The following is a 21919-nucleotide window of genomic DNA, read 5'->3' on the forward strand; positions in this document are numbered from 1 at the left end:
ACTCTGGTTGGGCAGTAAGAAAAAAAGAAACTAGACTCGCTTCATTCTGGCCTATGACAGGTGTGTTTCTATGTTTGTTTTCTGGTTTACCTAAATCCCACTTAGCCACACACAGGGCGAGTCCCCAACTGCACTGCCAGATGACTACATCCGTCACTTTGAGCTTTTCAAGGCCCCTTCACTGTTTTATTTAGACAAGCTGCTGAAACGTTATTTTGAGAGAAAATTAGGTAGATCCAAATCATGTCCTGTTGCTTTTCTTATAACAGAGCAGATAGAGATGATTGGTTCTGACTGTTCATGTCCGTTGTAATTTTCACAAAACTAAAACTGTCTTGTTTTGGTTACTTCCTTCAGCAATGCCTCATAAGACTTTGGATACACTCTGTGATTGCTTGAAATGTGTGTGAGGTTTGACTACTCTAAAATCAAACAGTGTTGTAGTAACCACTTCTACCGATACACAAAGCTGATATCAAAGTCCAAAAACTTCAGTTCCTTAAGAGGTCACATGAAGCCGGAGTTTTCATGTTTTGTTGATTCTGATGACCCCTTTGGATCAAGTCTGTGGCATTTCTCAAGAGGGAAACACATGGACTTGTAGCTATATCTAATCAAGGTTATTAACTGTAAGATAAAAATGAGAAAACACAGTAAACTGATTTATTACTGTTGGTTAGCTAACAAAAGGTGACCGGACGTTATTGTGTAACATTACCGGTCATAACCCTTGTGTCTTAATGAGTGGTCCCAATAAATGCCAAAAAATTAAAATGTTGACATGTCTTGAAGTTTAGTCTTCAAAGAAGAGTGAAGTATCCACACATCAGCAGAAACCTTTTTGTTCTTTACGTAGCCCTTCTGCTTATTTACTTAACAAAGCCCTAAACCCGGAGGTTATCGGATTTATCTGCTTCAAACAACACTACAACTGCTCTAGTATTAGCTGGTCTATGAAAAGAGAATGGTTCACAGAAACATAGAAGTGCTCCTGAAAGCTAATCTTTTTCTCACTGCAAAACTTAAAAGGCAGAGTTCTGATTTCCACTTCTTGGTGAAGGCCCAATAGCAACCACGCCATTTAGATAGAAAATTCGCCCAAAAGAGTTGTTCATTTCTTAACTTCAGTTCAGCTCTCCTCCTTTTCGTCTCGTCTGTCTCTCTAGACTGTAAGAGTCACCCAGGCTTGCCCAACCGCTCCCTTTTATGTCCCTGATATGTACTGACTGAGCCAACATAACAGAGTCAGTTGGGAGTCTTGTGTCACTCAAGTTCATCCCTAGAGCTCCCTCTTATGTCTCCAAAATCAAGGAAATAGCAATTAATTATTAAACATTAGGTGTTGCGAAAATGTATGTGCTTATTATGACGGCTGTCAGTCAGGATGTCATTGATTCATCTTACTTTCACTCAGCTGACCGTTTCAACATCCACTTGAAACGTCAAGTTTCAGTCAGGACACTGTGTGTGAGACTGAGGCTGGTGACTTGCAGTCTTCCATGTTCAGTCAGTCATTCACTGAACATACCGAATGTTAGCTCCACCTCGGAGTCTTTCTTCCTCTCAGTCAGACAGTCAGTGAGGGATTTGTGTACTGTATGTAGTACAGAGAACAGTTAGGGGAAATATGTGTGATTGTTTTAGCAGCTTTCAGTGTTCAAACTGTAACTTCATCCCACTAAATTCTCAGTTCATTGGCTTATTATTCACCACTAGCCATCCTCAGCACAATCCCAAATGTTCGGCCGTTTTTCAGCTTATTAAATTCTGATTTGCACATTTGAACAAATCACTTTACTGAACTGATTCTACTGATTCAGTACACTGAAAAAAACTACTTTTCCCATCTCTACATCAGCTATCTGTAATGCTCTTCTTTATTCTTACATTTCACCAACTCTGGTTAGCAATGACAATAAACCCAGTTTTACTTGTGGCTAACACAGTGATTTACTGAACATATCAGTACTAAAGGCACTGATATGTCAAAGCATTTAGCAAGTGAAATCCCTCTGTAGACACACATTGTTTGACCTAAAGCTATGCCGCTAACATGACTGAAAACTTTGACTGAAACAAATGGCATCCCTGTTAGCAAGAACTGAATGTCAAAGAAAGCTCAAAGTGAAGTGGAAACTTGAGTGTGTGAATTTCCCACAACTATTAGAGCCAAAAATGTAATGTCTAAAGTAGTGGATCCAAGAATTTTCATGCAGATTATCACATGCTGCTGTTTAAAAGCCAGGTGTCAACCATCAGAGGAGGAATGGGTAAAGGAAAGGTTGGACAGTGTGGTTATTCCATCCATGTGTTTTTATTTTAGGAGAAATTTATAAAACTCTTTGTTTTAGTATCCAGGGGCTGACCTGTGCGCTGCCTCCCCCGTTCTCACCCTCTCCAATCTCATTTAAGACTTTAATCAAACGGACATCTGGATTGTATTGAGGGTTCGGAGAGAGAGGCCTGATTGCTGTTAAGCAGACCACGCGATGATGTCACTTTTCATTAATAATGATGCTGCCCATAGCAGTCGCATTTATCTTCCTGTCGAACAATACAGAGACCACTGGCTGAGGACATGACAATGACTGTGGACCTTGGACGGGCCAGCTGAGAAAACAAGCAGACACTACAGGCAGCTCCTCAGTCCAAGAAACAAAGGATCCTGGAGACAGCGTCCAAATGACCACTAACAAGACAACGAATAATGAGAAGATAGATTCAACTTCGTTAGAGGAACAATACAACTGCTTCAGCCAGATTAAAGGAAGATAATGGGACTCCTACTTAAGAGAGCTTACTTTTAACCAATTTGGTGATTTATCTTTTTTTTCCAAAAACATTTCATGGTGTTTTTAAAAAAAAAAAAAAAAAAAAAAAAATCTTCTGCTGGGTTCATCTGAGTTTGTTAGGTTTAACTAATGATTTTCTTTGAAACCTATTATTGCCCAATTTACTGACAGCAGAGCTTTTTATTAAATGGAAATAAAAGAAAAGATCTGTCAGATGTTCATTTTATTGAATTTGGAGTCTCTTTTGGTGATTTCTTCAGTGTTTCAAGTTCATAAAAGGGTATCCAAAGCTTTGATTTGCCCGCATCAATCAATCAGGGGAATCCAAACTCACTTCCAGGGGATTTCTGTATCAAGACTGAAAAAAGGAAACATCAAACGTACGTGTTAAGTAGAAGAACATCTCTTCCTATTAACCGGAGATGTTACGTGAGATGAAAAAACAATGTGATCATCGGCACATGGAGTGGAAGATTCCCGACACACAGCCACTCTGAACTCTCTGAGCCTTTTTCTCTGCACTCAGGTTTCATTTAGTTTTGACAGTCTGGGTTGGGCCCAGTTTTAGACCATTGTGTCCATAAATTTAATCTGTTACTGTTCAGTCTACACCCTTTTCCAAAACTGTGTTATGACTGGCTTATATGCTGTGCACCAGCATCAGTGCAGATTAAAAGCAGAATGAAGAGAGGGAAGGAGTGGGCCTTTCTTCTCATTAACAGAAAGTTGCGCTTATAGCTTAGTCCATGTTAGTCACCTGAATAAAATAAACTGCACGTAATATTTCATAACAGGGCATTGGAGTGATGTATAGTCTCACTTCACAAACACCAAACTCACTCTGTTTTCCACATATTTCTCTTGAGAGGGCTGAAGGAAGCTAACACCTTTGAAGGTCTGCAGTCCATCTGCTGTGAGTTTCTGTATGAAGTGGGAGAGAAGTGGAGCACAAGGGGAATACAAAGATGATGGATATCTTTGCAAGAACCTCTAATCATAATATATTTATCAGACTGTATATTACAGCATGTTTATTTTCATTTTGGCAGTCTGCTCAGAAATTCTACAGACACCTACTAACAACAGTGCCTTCATTATGGTTCATTATGTTAGCCCGGGAAACAATAATGGTCCACAAAATATGCTATAGATTAAACAAGGCTGCTAACTTTGGAAGATGCACATTTACAGATGTTTCTTGCCTTTTGGCTTTGACTACAACACATCAATACGTGCTAAGGAAAGCATGAAGCCTCTAAGATCCAAGAGATAGCTAATTTGGTGTAGCTAACATCTTCTCATTAGAACTAGTGTTAGCTTTTTAACAATTTGCATCCTAGTAGATTCTTTGTTGGACTGGACATCATGAGCACACATTCATGAAATCTGTGGGAGTCCATCACTCTGTAATATGCTCACTGGTTTTCCTTCAGTAGACCATTTTAGGTAGATTTTGCCCAACACAGAACAGCCCACATAAACAGCAAAGTCAGAGTTGTAGGGTATCTGAAAGCTGTTTCTAAGAGTAACTTCAATAAAAAATAACAGGACATGAGGTAGGGATGGGTACCTTTTAAATTCGAAGCGATACAGTACCAATGCGTGGTACTTGGCAATTGGTACCGATACTCAACGGTACCGATTTTCGGTACTTTTTTGTGTTTATGTAGTAAAAATATCAATTTCTTGGAAAAAAAACATGTTTTTTTTTATTTGACACATTTATTCTTTAATATATAACCTTACGGATACAGTACCGATACCCAGTACCTAGCAATCGCTACTAGTACTCAATGGTACCAATTTCAATCAAATCAAATCAATTTCTTTAAAAATAAAACATATACCTTTTTTCAATTTGACACATTTATTCCTCAATATTTAACCTTGCAATGCTGTGTTCATGTCCAGCATGGAAAATCTCCTACTCTTCCACTCCCCCACTGTCACAAGGATGCATTCAGGTACCTAGACATGGTACCTTTTGATTTTACGTGAATCGGTACCTGGTTCTTTTGACAGAATTCGGTCAGTACCTGTAAAAGTACCTAATTCGGTACCCATTCCTAACATGAGGTCATATACCTCAACCATATCCATTCATATATCTAGTAACTTTAAACAGTCGTTAGTTAGCAGTGATGATTGAATAGTACTTTTGCTTGAAATGCCCATCCCTCTTAAGAAGACAAGAAACTAAGTTCAGGACACAATTCCAGTATGTCCTGAAGTGGTTTGGACTTCTTTAGTAGTGTTATCTCAAAAGCCCTCAATAATTTCACCAAACTAACAAGGTTTCCACCCAAAAACTGGAACACAATCATTGTGATTGCACAGGAGGATAGTAGTTTTTTTTGTTGAGAAAGAGCGCTGCCAATAAATGAACCTGGAAGCAAAGAGTCCAGCTTTAACAGCTGAGCATCCCAGGTGAGCCTCGTCTCACTAACGAGCAGGCAGCCCTCTGCTGGATCACTTCCTCATAGGAGGAAGAACCAAACAGCAACATCAGAAACACCGCTGACATAACTCATGAGACTTTTTACAACCTGTTTATCTGCTTTCACCTGTAGCCTGTGTGAGCTGACACAAAAAAGAGCCCGAGTATGACCAAATAATGTCTTCTCTTAAGTTTTCTCTTTCAGTGCTTGGGGAGAAGAATAAATTCAAGCTTGACAAAAAGCTGTTAGTTTGTTTTTACTTGTTTTCAAAACCTCCATTTACGTAGAATTTAAAATCTGATTTTGTGATGCCATTTTTACCCCATGATCTGTAAATAGAGAAGATGCAGACATGTTTTAAGCAGAAAGAATAATTCATTTCTTCTTTGCAGACGTAACTCAGATGAGTACAGCACATATTTATGGCTAACCACATGATGTATTGTGTTTCAGTGTGTCTGGATGACTGTAGAGCGTAATTGAAAACAGCAGGGGACCTCATGTTGGGTGCTTTTTAATTTGACATCAGCTGATGGTTGCTAACAAAGGAAAACTTAATCTTCACTTAATTACATATTTCAGATGTTTATAGTCTTAGGTCATTTCTTGGAACAAGCTAAATAAAAATACTTTATCAGATTGTGTTGTGTATAAAATCACAACATGTAGAAGTAAAGGCAGATCAAATGCCATTTGGGTGCCTAAAAAGTCTCTATACACATTTTTGGTAGGCAACATGCAATTTGTGAATCTGTTATGATTTAATTTTACCAAACTGTCTATTTTTTGGACATCTTTTCAGCATTTTAGGACATTTTTGTGCCATCTGCTTCTGATAGTAATTAAGTCTGTTTCCACTCCGGATTATGTCTGCCTGTTCTGGTCTGTCTGTTTTGAGATTTGAAGGTTGTGTAAAATGAAACTTAAAAGGGTTGTTTTATTTAAAAAATGTGAATCCACAGCTGGGATGTTCCTTTGTAATTTGACATAAAACACTTGGGTAGAGACAAATCCAGATGTAAGCTTTTCAATTCTGTCTTTTTCGTTTCTAACTTACAAAATTTCTGTTTTGTGTTATTTATATCAAAGGCAAACTAGTTGGAGTGAGTGACATCTTTCTAAACCCATCCTCTGGTGAACAATGAGGCCTCAGCCCTTCAAAGCACAAACAGAGCATGGACTTCATCCAAACTGACTCGGGGTGCAAACAAGAACGCCCCGCTTCAAAGTCTGCGCTAACATTAATGAGCGGATCGTTTTTTAAAGTGTTTCGCTGATTGTGCTGCTTATCCAAATGAGGAGGGGGACCTTTCAGAAGAGGAAGCCATTTATCTGTGCAGGCACAGCTAAGCTGGTCTGGAGAGCCTCACTGTGCATCTCTTATCATTGAAAACTTGGAGAATCGGAGCATAATGGCACTCATTTGATCTCGATGGGGCTCGAAGGGCTGTCTACTGTCAACTACTGACCCCTTCCACTTTCATACAGCCAGGGGATTTCACCATTCCTCCCATGTGATGAATGGGACAATTATTGTTTTGCAATATGCACACATGGTCCAAGCTGTGAAAACGACAGGCAGATTCAAGCTGGAGGAGTCGTTTGGCTCGCTGGGGTGGAGTTGTCAATAATAGCGTGAAAGGTATTCACCCCATGACTAGCAGAGAATATTTCCATGAAACATCCTCCAGATTCAGAATAATAAACTGCATGCCTGCCCTGTCCCCGAGCAGCAGCGTGCTATGATCGTACACAGGCTTTCTGTCAGTGTAGAAATCATCATTACCACAAGTGTGGGTCTAAAAAAAGATGAAAGACAGCATCTGGAGGAGCGAGGTGGCCTTTAGCAGGCCGGTTGCACTGTTGCGTGCTATCTGCTCCATCTTCTAAAGCTCAAGGTGAAGAGGATGAACAGAAACACATGTGACCTGGGAGTGATTTCACACTGCAGAGCCGGGTCAGGTCAGTCTCCGTGTTCCTTTGTTTCAGGTTGGTTCTTTGAACCTGGGGGCCAGAAACCTGCTAACTCCATCAAACCCAACATGAATCTTTAAAGTCACATTGGTATGCAGAGAGAACATTTCAATAGCACACACACTCTGATTTGTAACGGTACAATATGTAACCTACGATGCTGTACATCAGTACAACTGAAGCCAAAAGTGCTGATGGATTTAACTGTATTTGAAACAAAGAAAATTATACTGTGTAATCAATAAACATCACAAAGTGAAAGCATTAACTTTCTGGTAACTTGGGTGCCTGGGGTTAAAAAAAATTAAACCACTTCAAGGATGTGTATAGATCGAATTGCTAATGCTAAAATGTTAGCCTCTTCAGCAGTATTAAGCAGACTCAAATGTTTGATAAAGAATAAGCTGTTAACTGCGTTTGTCTGCATGATATCCATTCAAAAAGATATAAATTAAATACAGACTGATTACCACAGATAAGCAAATCAATGTCATTACAGTGGGTTGTGTTTTTCCTCGTCATACACCCTGTTTTCCTAAATACTACTCTGTAGGGATGTCCCGATATTACATTTTCACTTCCGATACGATATCAGCATCAAACATGCATACTTTTATTACTTATTTTGTAGTATGTCTGTCATGTTAGAAAAGGCTTGATTAAGTGATATTATTCAAACAAAGATGAGTAGTCAGTAGGTATGAGGAAAAACTGACCCATTTATTACTTACCAATGGGTAACAGAAATTTTAACATTAAACATAAAAAATACTAGTAATTGAATAAAATAAAGAATAAATGAGAAGACCCAGAAAATAACCTAAATAAATCAAATAAAAACAGCAGGAGCGGAGTCTGGAATAGACAGCTTATATCGGAGTGCTTATATCAGAGATTTTAGATGCATTCCGATATAATCCGACACTTGTCTTTTTTTGCTGATATCGGACCAATATCCAATATCAATATTGGACTGAGACACCTCTGCTACTCTGACAACAAACATAGTGGTAAATCCAGTCTGAACTTAACGGCTGACTGGCTAAAGTATACCATCTTTGCTAAGTGAGAACGTATTTGAAACTGGCAACCTAATTATCCTGACTGTCAATATCCAAAATTACAGACATTACTCCTTTATAAGCCCAAACCTTTATACTTCATCATCAAGAGAAATGGTTTAAATTTGCTGCAAATCTTCACATTTGACAGAATCCTACACAAGCAGGTCAGTTTGCCTCTATAAGACTCCTTAGACTCCTACGTAAATACCTCGTTTTGTTCAAGAAGATTCAAGGCTAAGCTCCTTCATCTCTCTATCACTCTCCTCCAGCATCTCTTGACATTTCTTGCTTTCGTCCACTCTATGTAATTGCGTTATCTCTGTCGAGCCCTTCCCTTCCCAGCTTGTTGGCAGAGGCGAGCTTGTAATTGTTTGATAAAAGGCATCCAATTAGGAGGAAACATGGAGGTCCTGATGTTAACATTTGTGTTCTGACGACCATGGTGGTCATGGAGGCGTGCTGTACTGAAGACTCAAAGTGTGGGAAATGGACGTGGCTGGGCTCATTATTAATTCTGCTAGTCATTAAAGGTCTCTGCACAAAGTCTTGGTATATTGTTTTAATAGGGGAGTAGTGCTGACGTAAGGAGGGAGAAGCATTCTGACCGCTCAACAGGGAGGGGAGACCAAAAGGTTTCCATTGTCTCAAATGAAGTTGGCAGTGAGAGTGGTTTACATGGATTCTCACTGCATGCTGTCATTTGTGAGTATTATATTGATAACCTGCATTCAGCCTCTCTGTTTGTCTGCACTCTGCTGTAATAAGAAATGATGCCATATGTAAGCCAGGCCAAAGGGAGTAAGATTTCATCCAGACGGTTAAGTGAATCACCGACTGTGTTGCATGTGAAGTGTACGTTTGCGTGACTTGTTGTTTATTGCCCACATTCGACTTCGTGACTGTCTGCCATATTTGTGCCAAGTCTGAGGCCACATTCTTAAATCTCTGCCGTTTGTGTGGCTTGTTTTCTCTGCTGGATAACTCTGGTCCATTTCACATCCACTATATGTCCTGGAACATGTGTGTCATATAAATACAGTACTCAGCTGGTGTGTGGCATGAGGGATCAAAAAATCTTACCCAGAAGATTTGGTTTCAGCTAGGTTGTAGATTCTGGAGGAACGTCTCCTTCCTGCAGCTTTGCTGATTTGTACAAAGAGTACTTTTGTTTATGGAAGACACATTGAAGAGGCCTTTCCATAGATCTCGTCCAGATGATTCCTAATTATGTTTCCAGTGAACCAAATGAATAGAACAATGTGGTTCCACTTGAAAGGCATGGTGCTAGCAAGCCTGGGCACTTCTTTCACCTGCAGACATGACGGAGAGACAGGCTCGTATGAACAAAATGCTCTTATGGTGAAAAAAATGCTTAGCATAGCTTGCACACAACACCTGCCAACATTAGCTGCCTATGCTAACACTAATTAGCTTCCTCATTTTTCAACATGCGACTCTCTAAACATGACAACATGGCATCAAACATCAAGATAAATTTGACTTGAATCTATCTGATGCTTGTGAACTTATAATAACCTTCGCTAACACAAGTGGCAACCTCTGGTTGTAGGACATTAAGCAGACATAGAAGTGCTAAAAACTAGGGACGTTCGATACCACTTTTTTCAGGCTGATACCGAGTACTCCCTCTTGAGTACTCACCGATATCAAATACTGATACCATAGTACTTTTGGTACATAATTAACAGTGACAGATCATTTTGATCAAAGACCGCAGCCACTCTGACACTAAACTCCAAAATAAACAGAGGTGTCAAAAGTATTCTCATTCATTAATCAAGTAGAAGTATAGATATTAGGGTTTAAGCAGACTTTTGTAGGAGTTGAAGTATCAACTCAAGCTTTTTACGCAAGAAAAAGTGTTGAAGTACTGGTTTAAAAACTACTTAAAGTATATACGTAAAGGTAACTAAAAGGGGGGAAAATGCTATTAAGGTCAAAAGCTTAGGCTGTGCCACAGAGGCCTGTAGTTTGTTTAGTTCATCCCCCTTGTGAGTCTCTACCAGACGTCTTCATACTATGCTACATTGGTCTGTTATGTTCTTGCTGAAGTGTGGTGTGATTTGTGTCATGTGCACAATCAAATTGACTCTTTCCGGATGGCACAATTTTGGCAATTTCAGGATAGGTTTTTACTTTTTTTGGTGAGTCTTTTTAAACGATGACAAGCTGAAATGAAACAGGATTAGCGAAGCTATTTTTGAAATATGCAGAGTGACAGTACAGATACTTGCCTAAAATTTAATTAGAATTAGCTTTTTTAGAAGTAAAAAGCTTGCTTAAAATAATTACTCAAGTAAAGGATAGATATCCAAAATATTTACTTAAGTAAGCTAACAAAGTATTTTTACTTTGTTACTTGACAAATCTGAAAATACAACACAAATAACTCTCTCTCTCTGAGTTTATAATTTGTTTTTAATAAATTAACAAAAGTGCAAAATAAAAATAACAACTCTCAGTTTTTTTTTTTTTTTTTGTTAGATAAACTGAAGTGCAAATAAAACAGTTTAACTGTTAACTCTCCCTGGTTCATTCATGTGGTCTGAAGGAGGAGGGCAAATTAGTGAGCCACTGCGCGTCTACTTTTATTAGATAAATATCCCTATATTATTATCCGGTTACAGAGGAAAACTTAAAAAAAGGAACCTCTGTGTAGGAGAGGGTTATTAAAAAATCTGACCTGATGTGAGAATAGTCACTTTCAGGAAATATTATAGATTTATACTAATAGTTTACAGATATCAACATGATTTAAACTCTTTGCTAACACAAGTAGCTTTCACAGAGGCAGAGAGAGACAGAGGAAGATGGGTGAGAGTCTGTTATTTCAGGGAGAATTCAGCTGAACAATGTGAAGCAGTAAACTTGAGAAATATCACAATAAACTGTGTATCACCTAATACAAGCTGGAATGCATTACCGATACAATACAATACAAAACTCTTTATCTGAAACAAACAGGTGACATCACAGAAAAGACACCCATGCAATATACAGCTAACGCAGCAGAATAACCGCCATGTGTGAACATACATGGCATGTTGAGCATATCAATAACCTAACAATACAAGAAAAAGACAAAACAGAACACCTAGGGGCAAAGATGAGTATGCTGACAGTTACTTCTGAGTTAAACAACTGAGTCTTTCACTTTTTAATCTCTGTTAACCTCAAGAAAACATGTCATCCTCTTATGATGGAGAGCTGATTATCTTTACCATGAGTTATTGTTTGACGACACTACAGCCTCTGAGAGCGACAGCCATTTCCCTTTTCCGGGCTTTCAGTGTATCCAGCAGTTGGCAATGAGGGTTTCTGGCTTAGACACCCATTTCAGTGTGTTTTCATTGTTTATAATCTGACAAGCAGGCCAAGAGCAGTGTTCTCTTAGCGCATGTGCATGCAGATGTTTGTCTTGAAAGAGTAATTAAAGCTAATAAAAGTCACACTATGATGGAAGTGTTACAGCTGATGCCTCTCACATGCACTTTGATATAGCCAAGTCTGCTACAAGACTGGTGCAGAAGTAACACAAGAACACTGTTGCATCCTAAAATTGTGTCACTGACAGTTTATAGAGTCTGTGAAATGAGACTGACATTTATCTAGCATTGAATTTGATAAAGGCCCACTTGTAAACAAAACTGTGCCTCTGAACACCTCATTCATATCTTTCAGATGTAGCATAAATCTTAAGAAAATAAATAAGAGAGAAATTACAGAGCTGCTCACAACGGATGAAAAGGAATCAGTCATTACATTTATTATCCTGCACTTCAGATATTCAGAAACATAATTGCTGAGTGAATAAGTGGTTGGCTGATAAAAGAGTAAGAACTGCCACTCTTGTTTTATATGAGAGAGACTGAAGGTAAGCTTGTTTTAACTACTTTATTGTCAGATGAGTTTTAATCTTTTGTTAACAGACACTCAAGAAGAAAAGGAGGAGTGCATCCTTGCATTCCACATCTTATAATCTTTAAAATGAAACAGCAAATCTCTTCAGGCTTCTCTTGAGGATGTGCTTGTGTGGTGCATCTGGCACTCATGTGGATCCATGTGTTGTATTTGGCACACTGACTGAGCACGTTAATGTGTTTGGCAGGACTTTACTGTAGTTTTGTGACTCATTCACAAGTGCTACATGTGAGGTTTGAGGAGACAAACTCAGCTGCTTTACAATTTATAAAAAGGTGCCTCTGCCAATAGGTGCTTTTAATTTTATGGCATTGCTATTCAAATTTACAGGAGGGACCTCTGAACACCTCTACGAACATAAAAGAGCCCAGGCGTTAAAATGCAGTGTCTTAAAACGTGATGACATTTTCATCCTTCCTGAGAGGTTTGCTTCACACAGCTCCCTCAAGGGAGGAAGAGGCCACATACCAAAATTCATACCTTAATTTTTCACACATTTGAATGAGGAACAGCCTCTGTAGAGAAGTAGAAGGGGGATCCAAAACAAGTGGTACTGATCTGTAATACCCCATAGGAGGCAGTTCAACAGGTTTTACTGTTGGGCTTGCAATAGGTTCATCACTTGTGTTCTAACTAAAATCTCTAAAAACTCCTGAATTTTACTTAAATTTAATGCAGATAGTCATGATCCCCAGAGGATGAACCCTTTTAATTTTCCCCCTACTTTTCATGGAATGTGAGTAAATTATTTCGTTGCTGAAGTGCAACTTTCCAATCATCACCTCAGCTGTGGTACAAAGGGTTTCAGAAATAAAAGTTTTCTTGCTTATAAAGAAAAGTTTCTGTGGGGATTGGTGACAGGTGGGAGTCAAAGAGAAAGATTTCAGTTTAGATCAATACAGCTTCGTACGGGTTGGCTCGGTTAAGCCTGGTCCTGTTCGCAATTCCACAGCCAACAATACCCCCTTGTGCTAATCCAGTCAACAGGATGCCGATAGCAGTGTCAGTAATAGCATGACACCATAGCAGTTTGACACAGTGTACCCCACTAATTAATCCATTTTCTTATGGAGGCATCAAGCAATAATGTCTTCTTTGGGATTAGCATGTAGCTCTTTGATACTAAGCGCAATCAAGCTTTGTTTCAGAGAAGGATATGTGCCGCTAGGAGAAATACAGCTGCTGTCACATGGTGAGTGACGATTCTTTCGACCAATCAACAGACTGCAGTGTTGCAGCCCCACCTTCTGGGATCAGATTGATTGTCTGGCAGCCCTAAAGAAGGGTGCCTAAAAGTGGGATGGCTCATCTCAGTTATTTGGGGATCTGTCCCAGGATTAGCCAGTGGAAACTAGGGATGTCCCGATCACGTTTTTTTTGCTCCTGATCCATTTGCGATTTCTTTATTTTGAGTATCTGCCGATACCAATATTTCCAGATCCAATCTTTCAGCAATGTATCAAGAAAAAAGACGAGAAAAAAAACTCTTACAAGTTGTCCTTTGAGTTGTTTTTTATTTTATTTAAATGAAGGTATCATTCTATCCAACATGGATATTGCTTTTTTTTCTCCACGTAGTGCAACATTGGATCGACAAAATAAAAATAAAGCTTCTCAGTGGTGCACCATAAGATCACCTTGTATGTGTGTGACAATAAGGTTGCAATTTTGTTGTGCTTGTTATAATGACAAATAAAGTTCTATTCTAAAATGAAGAATGATGTGCTATTATACACATTTTATTAAAAACAAGAACTAAGGCCCCAGGCTTTTTCTGATTCCCCCTCCCCCAATCTCTGATCGTCAACAAATGACGTGATCAACTGAACTGCTAGGTGGAAACAGGGCTTATGTGTCACTTCTTTTATTAAGAATTTTTGCTTCTCAGGTTTTCAGTATATTAAGCACTAAATGCTTAAGATTACCAAGCAAACAAAGAAATGTAAGTAAGAAATGTAAGTTTTTATATTTCAGCTCAGACTTCCTTTAGACAATGGTTAGCTGAGTGGCCCCATCTGCAGAAAACTGTAGCCTAGCTTGCATGCCACTTCTCCAGGCAGTTTCTTTTAAAGTGTAAAAATGAAAGTGTTTCTTTTTTTCTGATGCCTATAAAAAAGTAAGATTGAACATTTAATGAAACCCATGAACCAGCACCACAAAGTGGTAATATATGACATATATGCTGGTGCATCTTCATTCTGCAAACCAAAAGAGTCTGTCTCAAGATATCACTATTTTTTAAGGTTCCTTATCTCTGTGTTGTTTGTTAACAGAACCACATTTATCTGTCTCCATCTGGCTCCTCTGCTGAGAAGCCCACTATGACACATCCACTTTGTCCAAGACCAAAGATGTCCAGCCTCCTGAGTTTTTGAACTAAGGGAAAGCGGCGCACATCAGCAGACGACGGTAAACAGCATCAGCATTTCAGACAACAGTCTCTTCGACTGGGAGGAGGTGTTCAGACAGAAACAATTAGAGTCCCATCTGAAGAGTGATCATCATTTCAGTGCCACTTTTATATACTTTCCCACAGCCTGTCCCCTGCCCAGTGGGACTGCCGATGTTATCTATGACCAACTGTTTATTTAAAATGTCACATGTTTAAAGAAAAACATTAAGAATAAAAGAAATAGCACAAAGTCAAGCACATGAATAAAGTGTGCACATGTGCAAGCGCTTATAGCTTGTTCATAAAATATCAGGTGATTATTTGGGTTTAGGAGATTTATGGGAGAAAGTTCGACGCCACACAAGTTCATATTATCTACAAAGTGATACAAATGGAGCTAATCCAAACACTGACCCACCCTGTGTTTGAATATAATTACAGATGGCCTTCCAGACATCTCATTTACTAAAGCTACATTTGCGTCATTTTTAACCAAGTGACATTGAGAAACAGAAGTTAGAAAAGTTGTTTATCATTTATCCATTCGATCGCCGCTCCTGAAATGACCTCCCTCTTCTTTCAAATGTTGTCTGTCAACCCAGACTGACCATGAACTTGAGGTAAGGTTGGGTTCAGCACAGATCAAGAGGTCACATCCTTCAGTATTTGTCATGTTGATCTACTGCTGGCAGTATAATTGAAAGGCAGGAGATTGTCGGGCTGGCGGCTTAACAAGCACTTTACAGAGTGTTGTTTTCTTTGGGCACACGGTGAATCTTGAGCTGCATATTTTTCTTTTTCCTGTATGGATTTCACATTTGCATGGAAAAATCTTTCTTGTGTGTTTGGATTTCCATTGTGTGGACAACATAAAGGGCTCTGGGATGGGATGTGGGAAAAGGGAGTGTGCAGTTTGCCTAAGTGCATGTTTTTCTGTCTGTTTGACAGCCTTGGTCAGCGGCTGATGTCAGTGCATGCACAAAAGTTAACGGCCATCCTCTCGCAGACTCTTAGATCCCCTGGGGGAAAAGAAATGAGAGGCTGCTACTACAGATATCCCACAGTCTGAAAATGTGGATCACATCCAGAACATACAATGTCCAATCATTAGGCTAAGCCTGGAGCACTTTAAACAAGCGAAAAATTACACATTTGTGGTTTAAGTGATATAAAAGAACATGAAAGCTACAAATTGATGAAGAATTTCTGTAATGTGGACAGTAAACTTGCTTGCCCTTTAATTTGAAAATAAGGGCTGATTTTCGTACTTCAGTGGTTCTTTAAACACTGTTTTGAAAGGAAGTACCTCAGTCGTATGATTTGTTCTGACAAATTGTGGTCATGAACCGATTGGGAAAACAATCACAGTATAGCTTTTGCAGATGATTTTTTTTTTTTTTTTTTGACTGGGAATAGTCGTCTGCTCAGAGTTTATCCGATTTTATGCTCAGTGCTAATTATTTGTATAAAAATCTGATTTTCCCATGACTGCAGCCAGCACTGAATCAAATGTGGTTTTTGGCACCAGTCTTAAATAAAATCAATATATTTTATTCAACATGAACATCTGTCTTCCTCAGTCATGTCTGTGTCTTGGCTGAGTTAAACAAACTTTGTTATGGCTGACCCTAATGGAAGAAACTGAGCCTCGATGCTTCAGCCGAGCATGAAAACTACCTGAGTACTTTATCACCTCATCAAGTCTGCATCATGACCTCAGTGAAGCCTTTGGCAAACGCAGGGTGTTGTCTCCAGATTAAACTTCCTCGAAGACTGGCACACTTACTCTCTCCATTCTTCTCTGGGTTCCCCTCTCTATTTGCTTTTTCCTGCTTCCTCCCTTGTTGTACAAATGTCTCGAGTATGAGGTGTTTAATAAGTGTCCACATTTCCCCTGTAAGAGGAAATAATAAATCCCAGCTCACTAGTTCAATAAACAAAATGTACTACTATCCCTCAGCAGCTAATGAGAGAAAAGTGTGTTTGGCACATGCATGTAACAATGATATGCCAGGTGCTGCTATTCTGTTATTGAAACTGTCTGGCAAAGACAGCTTCTTGGCATAAAACGAGGCAGTCATAATTTAGCTTGACACTTAGCAACAGAGCGTGAGAGTTTTTTTTTTCTGGGTAATAATAGGAACTGACCCCGTGGTCATAGGAATGGAGTCACTGGCTAAATACTGGAGCATAAGGTGAAAGAAAAGTGTCCAGCTTGAAGATCAACATCAAATGATCCTCCTTACCATCTCTGGTCACTTTCATACTTTAGTTTGCAGCTCTGCATCAAGGTAGCACTGATGACATCAGAGGTATGAGTTTGTTGGCACGAAGGACTTGAATACCTTTCACATCCCTGTGACTGATGACACCTCCACAGGCTAAATAAAGCCACCCTGGCTCTTGTTACTCAGGCAAGTTATCAAAGTGATTACTTCTTTGACCAGTCTTGAAAAGAGACACACGACATCCAAGAGTTTTCATCTTAACGCTGCAGAGAACAAAGTCATACCTTTGCTTAGTTGAGTTTATGTCAAATCTGGGTTGAATCAAATACTTAAATGCATGATTCATGTGCGTTCTGACCAAGTGTCCTGGTTGAACAGAGTCCTTTGAATGAGTTCTGACCTGGTTAAAACACATATTTCTTTATGTGTATCAATAAATACCTTTCTTCTTGTTGTGCTCATTCTTCCATGTCCTCTTTCTGCGTCATACATGAAAGTATGAAGCAGGCATAACGCCTGGAGGCCAAGTCGTCAGGTAGGTAGCGTTCACATTGTCCATTCAAAGGGACAAGGATCTGTTGAAAATGGCTAAAAATGCTGTTTGGGTTTCAGGTAAGATGAGCAACCGCATATTATCATTCCACACCATTCTTAACAAAATTTTGAGTTTTCTCTTGCTTTAGCACTTTGCAGATTTCAAAGAGCACAGTCAGCATCAGGGGATCAAGTGTCGTCCTCGAGGACTCTGCAGCAGGGTAGATGTTTGCCAAACCTGGGTTTGAACCTGGAAAAGACAGCTGCCTCCCCCTGATCAACAGTGAGTCAGGCAGCAGCAGATTCTCCGCCAACAGGACGGAAGAGAATCCCTGACCCCACCGCGAAAGACAATAGAAAATATGACATGGGAACGTCTCAACTCTCGGGTTCTACAACACTCTACACCCCGAGTCTGACCAGTGAGGGGATCCCCGCTTCCAGCTAGGGAGCCTCCGCTTTCGTAGAGGGGACTGCCCCTCATCCTGTTGTTTCTTCCTGTCCTCCGGGTGACCACGAGCAGGGATCCCCTGGCTTTTTAAAAGTGGAAAATGATGTCGCTGTGACATTTCTGTGGACAATGAGTGACAGTTTCTGCCTGGACTCCAAAAGCTACGAAGGGAAAAGGAATTTCCATGAGAGTAAGCAGACGTGGGAAGATCTTTTACAAGACATAGCCAAACCGGGGAGACGTGGTCAATTTGAGCGGATGACTTCTTCAAAACATTCCAGTCAGAGGAAAATCTGAAGTTATGGATGCAATAAATCAATCACTGGATCACTTATGACATATCAGGACTGTTTAACTTAGAAAGCAATGTTATGCACTCAGGATTCTGCATTTTTCCAGTCCTACCATTATATTGAAAGGTCCCATATAATAAAACTCACATTTTTCACTTACAGTACTTTAGGGCTGCAGCTATCGAATATTTTAGTATTCGAGTATTCTACTGAAAATCCCATCGATTAATCGAGTAATCGGATAAAAAACATTTTTTGTTTAGTTAAAGAGCAGTTATTTTTTAAATGAAAATTTTTCTCTTTAAGAAATATAATTTTCTGATACAGCATGTCAATAAGAGCACTTGCTTTGGTAGCTCCAAAATTAGTAAACACACTTTGACACATTTTTTGGGCCTTGTACATCTCATCAAATGTTGCAGACCCAAATGGCACCCGTTTCGTGGAATGACCCATTAGTCTCCAAACTCCAGAAAAGAAGCTAGATTTGTCGTTTTGTAAAAGTAGCTTGAGGGGTCTGAAAACTCTCTTAATATGGCCTCAGCTCTATTTGAAATACTGCTCTTTGATCTTTTTTAAAATTAAATGATTCCTCGAGGCGGCGAAAATTACTCGAGTATTTTTGTAATCGAGTACCTCGAATCATTCGAGGAATCGTTTCAGCTCTACAATACTTATGTTCTTAGAAGCATCTGTACAGCTCATGCCTTTGTCAGTGCATAATGACGTAGGAAACAAAGATGATGTTGTAGAAAGTCTCCTATCCTCCTTTACTCCATGTTCCACTTTGATATTAAGGAAGTCTAAAACTCCCTTTGTTAGCTCTGGACTCCACTGCTGTCTGAAGGTGCTGTCCTAATAAATCTTGGCCTCCATCTCACACTGGGGGTTAGTTTCAACGGTCAGGTCTTAGCACGTAAACATGCCACCCTTCACACCTTTTTCTCCAGCAGTTTTATTCCACACAAATCCCTCTCCCAGCAGACTCCCACAGTCTTACAAAGTGGCTGTAAGAGCCCAGAAAAGGAACAAGCGCTGCCTGAGCATTGAGGCTCTTTCTTTTGTTAAACTGAGGTTGGCATTCTTTCGCCTGTGCCTGCTCTGTACTACTAGGGTGCAGCTCCAGCAGCTTAGGCCACTGGTGGCACCTGTCTCCTCTTCAGCGCCAGGCCGGGGAGACCGCCCTGCCCTGATCCCCACACTAATTATTTTCAAAGCGGCCGGGATTTATATCACACTCATGCAGGCGCCAGTGGCACTACAGCTCCCCCAGGACGCAGCTTTTCTGGCTTTTCTCTCCTGCTCGGTGGGAGAAGTTGTTGCCATGGACGTGAGCAGAGCCCAGGCACCAGTGAAGCATCTGGCCAGCTGGTGGCATTTGGATGTCTTCCAGATACAGATTGTTGCAGTGCGTGTTCAAATGATCTCAACACGTTCCTCAGCAACTATAAGATAGCTTTGTGAGTGAATTGATATCTCCCGTTCCCGTACATGAATGCTGTTCAGGTATAAACCAGAAAGCTTAAGCCTCAAAAAAAGTAAGCAGGGTCATGAGGGCACGTCTCAAAAGCATCTGACTGATCAGGAATTCATAGAAACTGGTTCAGTTATTCGGATCAGTAGAGAGAAAAGTAATTTCTTCATCATTCAACATATTAAGGACTGTTGCTCGCCCCATGAACTCAAAAGGCAGTTTCATGAACTCAGTTCCCTGAAAGAACTCAGACTGTTTTCTTTGTGGTTTAAAGAGGAGACGAAGTGATTTTAAATGGATTCGCAACATGTACTTTAATTATTTTCTGTTAGCCGATACCAAATCAAAGCAGTTCCCATTTTCTTGTCAGGTGCCCAGATTCCTCCCTTGTTGACGCCACATCCAGGATGTAAAGCCTGCCGGTTTTTTAAATAGGTGAAACCTTATGGTTCAGCAGATTGTAAAACACACAGGAACTTGCACTGTGACCCTTTTCAGACAGAAACTCATTCTCTCCTCTCTTTGTTTTCTGCAGAAGTCAACCTGGATCATTAATTTTACAGGCTCCCTGGGGCTCCCTGCATTCTTTGATGTTTTCTGATACGCCATGCACTTAACATTCCACATGTACTTCTCGTCACTTTCTGGCCTGACGTGACTGACAAATACGCCGTATCCCGTGCAACACGCACTTATCTGAGCGCCGAGCGAAGTAAGGAAGAGGCATGCGTTCTTGGCTCGTTGCCATCCTACAGAACACCGCGGAGATAAGGTCTCCATTTGATGATGTTGCTTGAGGAATGAGGCCGACTCTGTGGGGTCAGTGTAGTCTTGACCTGGGTGGCACACACACAGCCACACCTTAAAAATATATAATGGACCAATTGACACAGGTTCAGTCTGATGGTTCAAGGAATTCCCTCTTTGGTCAGAAGGGACTGTGTTCATTTGTCACAGTAATACAATCAACACACACACAGGAGCTTGAATGACGCTGCAAAAATTTATAACTAACAATTTGACAGAATTAGAAAAATAGATTTGCAGTATGTCATATTTTTAAAACAGTGCCAATTTCAAACTTCTTCAAGTTTGTTTTAGGGATAGACCGATTATCGGCCGGGCTGATTATCAAGGCCATGTTGGCATTTTGAGGCATATCGGCATCAGCCTTTTTGTTAATCCGACGGCCAATAAACAAATTTAAAACTGCATTGTTGCGACTCTGATGCAGCCGCTCCGCTGTCTGCAGTCACTACTCAGTCCTCAACACTGTCCCAACCACGGTACCATCTGATTGGTTACAAGCAGAGCCATGGCTTGGGTAACAGAGTTATTGCAGTTACATTGAAATTTTGGAAAACTTTATTTACTGTAGAAAACTTTAGCTATTTATTTTTTTAAGTTTTAATTTAACTTTATAAAACACAACACAAGGTATTTGAAGTGTAGTGTTGGAGTTTGTATTATTCAAAATTTTGACACCAATAACTTCACTTTGACTGCAAATTAAAATCGGCTTCAAATATCGGTTATCGGCCTCCTTGACTACAAATAATCAGAATCAGCCCTGAAAAATCCATATCGGTCCATCTCTAATTTGCTTTAAAAGAATTTCAGTCAGTTCACTGACTCTTGGAGCAGGTGTTGCTCAGTCCTGAAAAGATCAGGACAAAAACCCAGTAACTGTATAGAGAGCATTGTTTTTGCCTCTAAAAATTTGTTTGAAAAGATTGAATTATGCTCTGTTTGCAAATTATGCTGCCTTTCAGAAACATTACACACAGTTAGGGCTGGATCAATATGCTATTCTCGCGATTCTATTAGGATTTTTTGGGTGTCGATTCGCTTTAAATTGCAATGTTTTGATATTTACTATTTTTGCGATTTTTAGTTTGCTTTTTAACACCAAAACATTTGAAAAAGTTGAATAATGATGATAATGTCTACAGACTACATTAGGAGCTATATTTACCAATAAAATGCACATCACCTGAGTCAGAGAGAAACATTTCACCCTCTGCTAGAGAAAAGTGGTAACTTTTTTCTGATCCAGTTTATAAACAAAGACTAAAATGAAGAATTTGAATAAAAAAAGTAGATTTTCGTGATAAAGAATTCCAATTTTGATATTGTCAAACAAAAAATCCAGATTTATCGATTTTCAATTTTTTCTCCCACCCCTACACACTATCACAGCTCAAACTCAATTCTGATAGAGTCATCAAGATACAACAACCAGGTATGTATACTGCCAGCTAGTTTGCTAGGATAGCTAGCTTAGCAACACTAAAAGTGTTTCACGTAGCTCCCCCTACAGGCCTGGAGCAATTCTGT

General features: G+C 39.7%; 1 long non-coding RNA gene across 1 annotated transcript in view; it reads right to left on the bottom strand.

The window, feature by feature from the left end:
* Window positions 1-21919, bottom strand: part of LOC141803780 (uncharacterized) — a 59781-nt gene that overhangs the window by 20932 nt on the left and 16930 nt on the right. Inside the window, exon 2 of the long non-coding RNA XR_012599603.1 lies at window positions 9349-9578. This is a non-coding gene — a long non-coding RNA (uncharacterized LOC141803780). The remainder of the gene's footprint in view (window positions 1-9348; window positions 9579-21919) is intronic.

The sequence above is a fragment of the Halichoeres trimaculatus genome, unplaced genomic scaffold (genome assembly GCF_033239565.1).
Source record: "Halichoeres trimaculatus isolate MK-OKI-2021-1 unplaced genomic scaffold, fHalTri1.1 fHalTri1_scaffold_15, whole genome shotgun sequence".
NCBI lineage: Eukaryota > Metazoa > Chordata > Actinopteri > Labriformes > Labridae > Halichoeres > Halichoeres trimaculatus.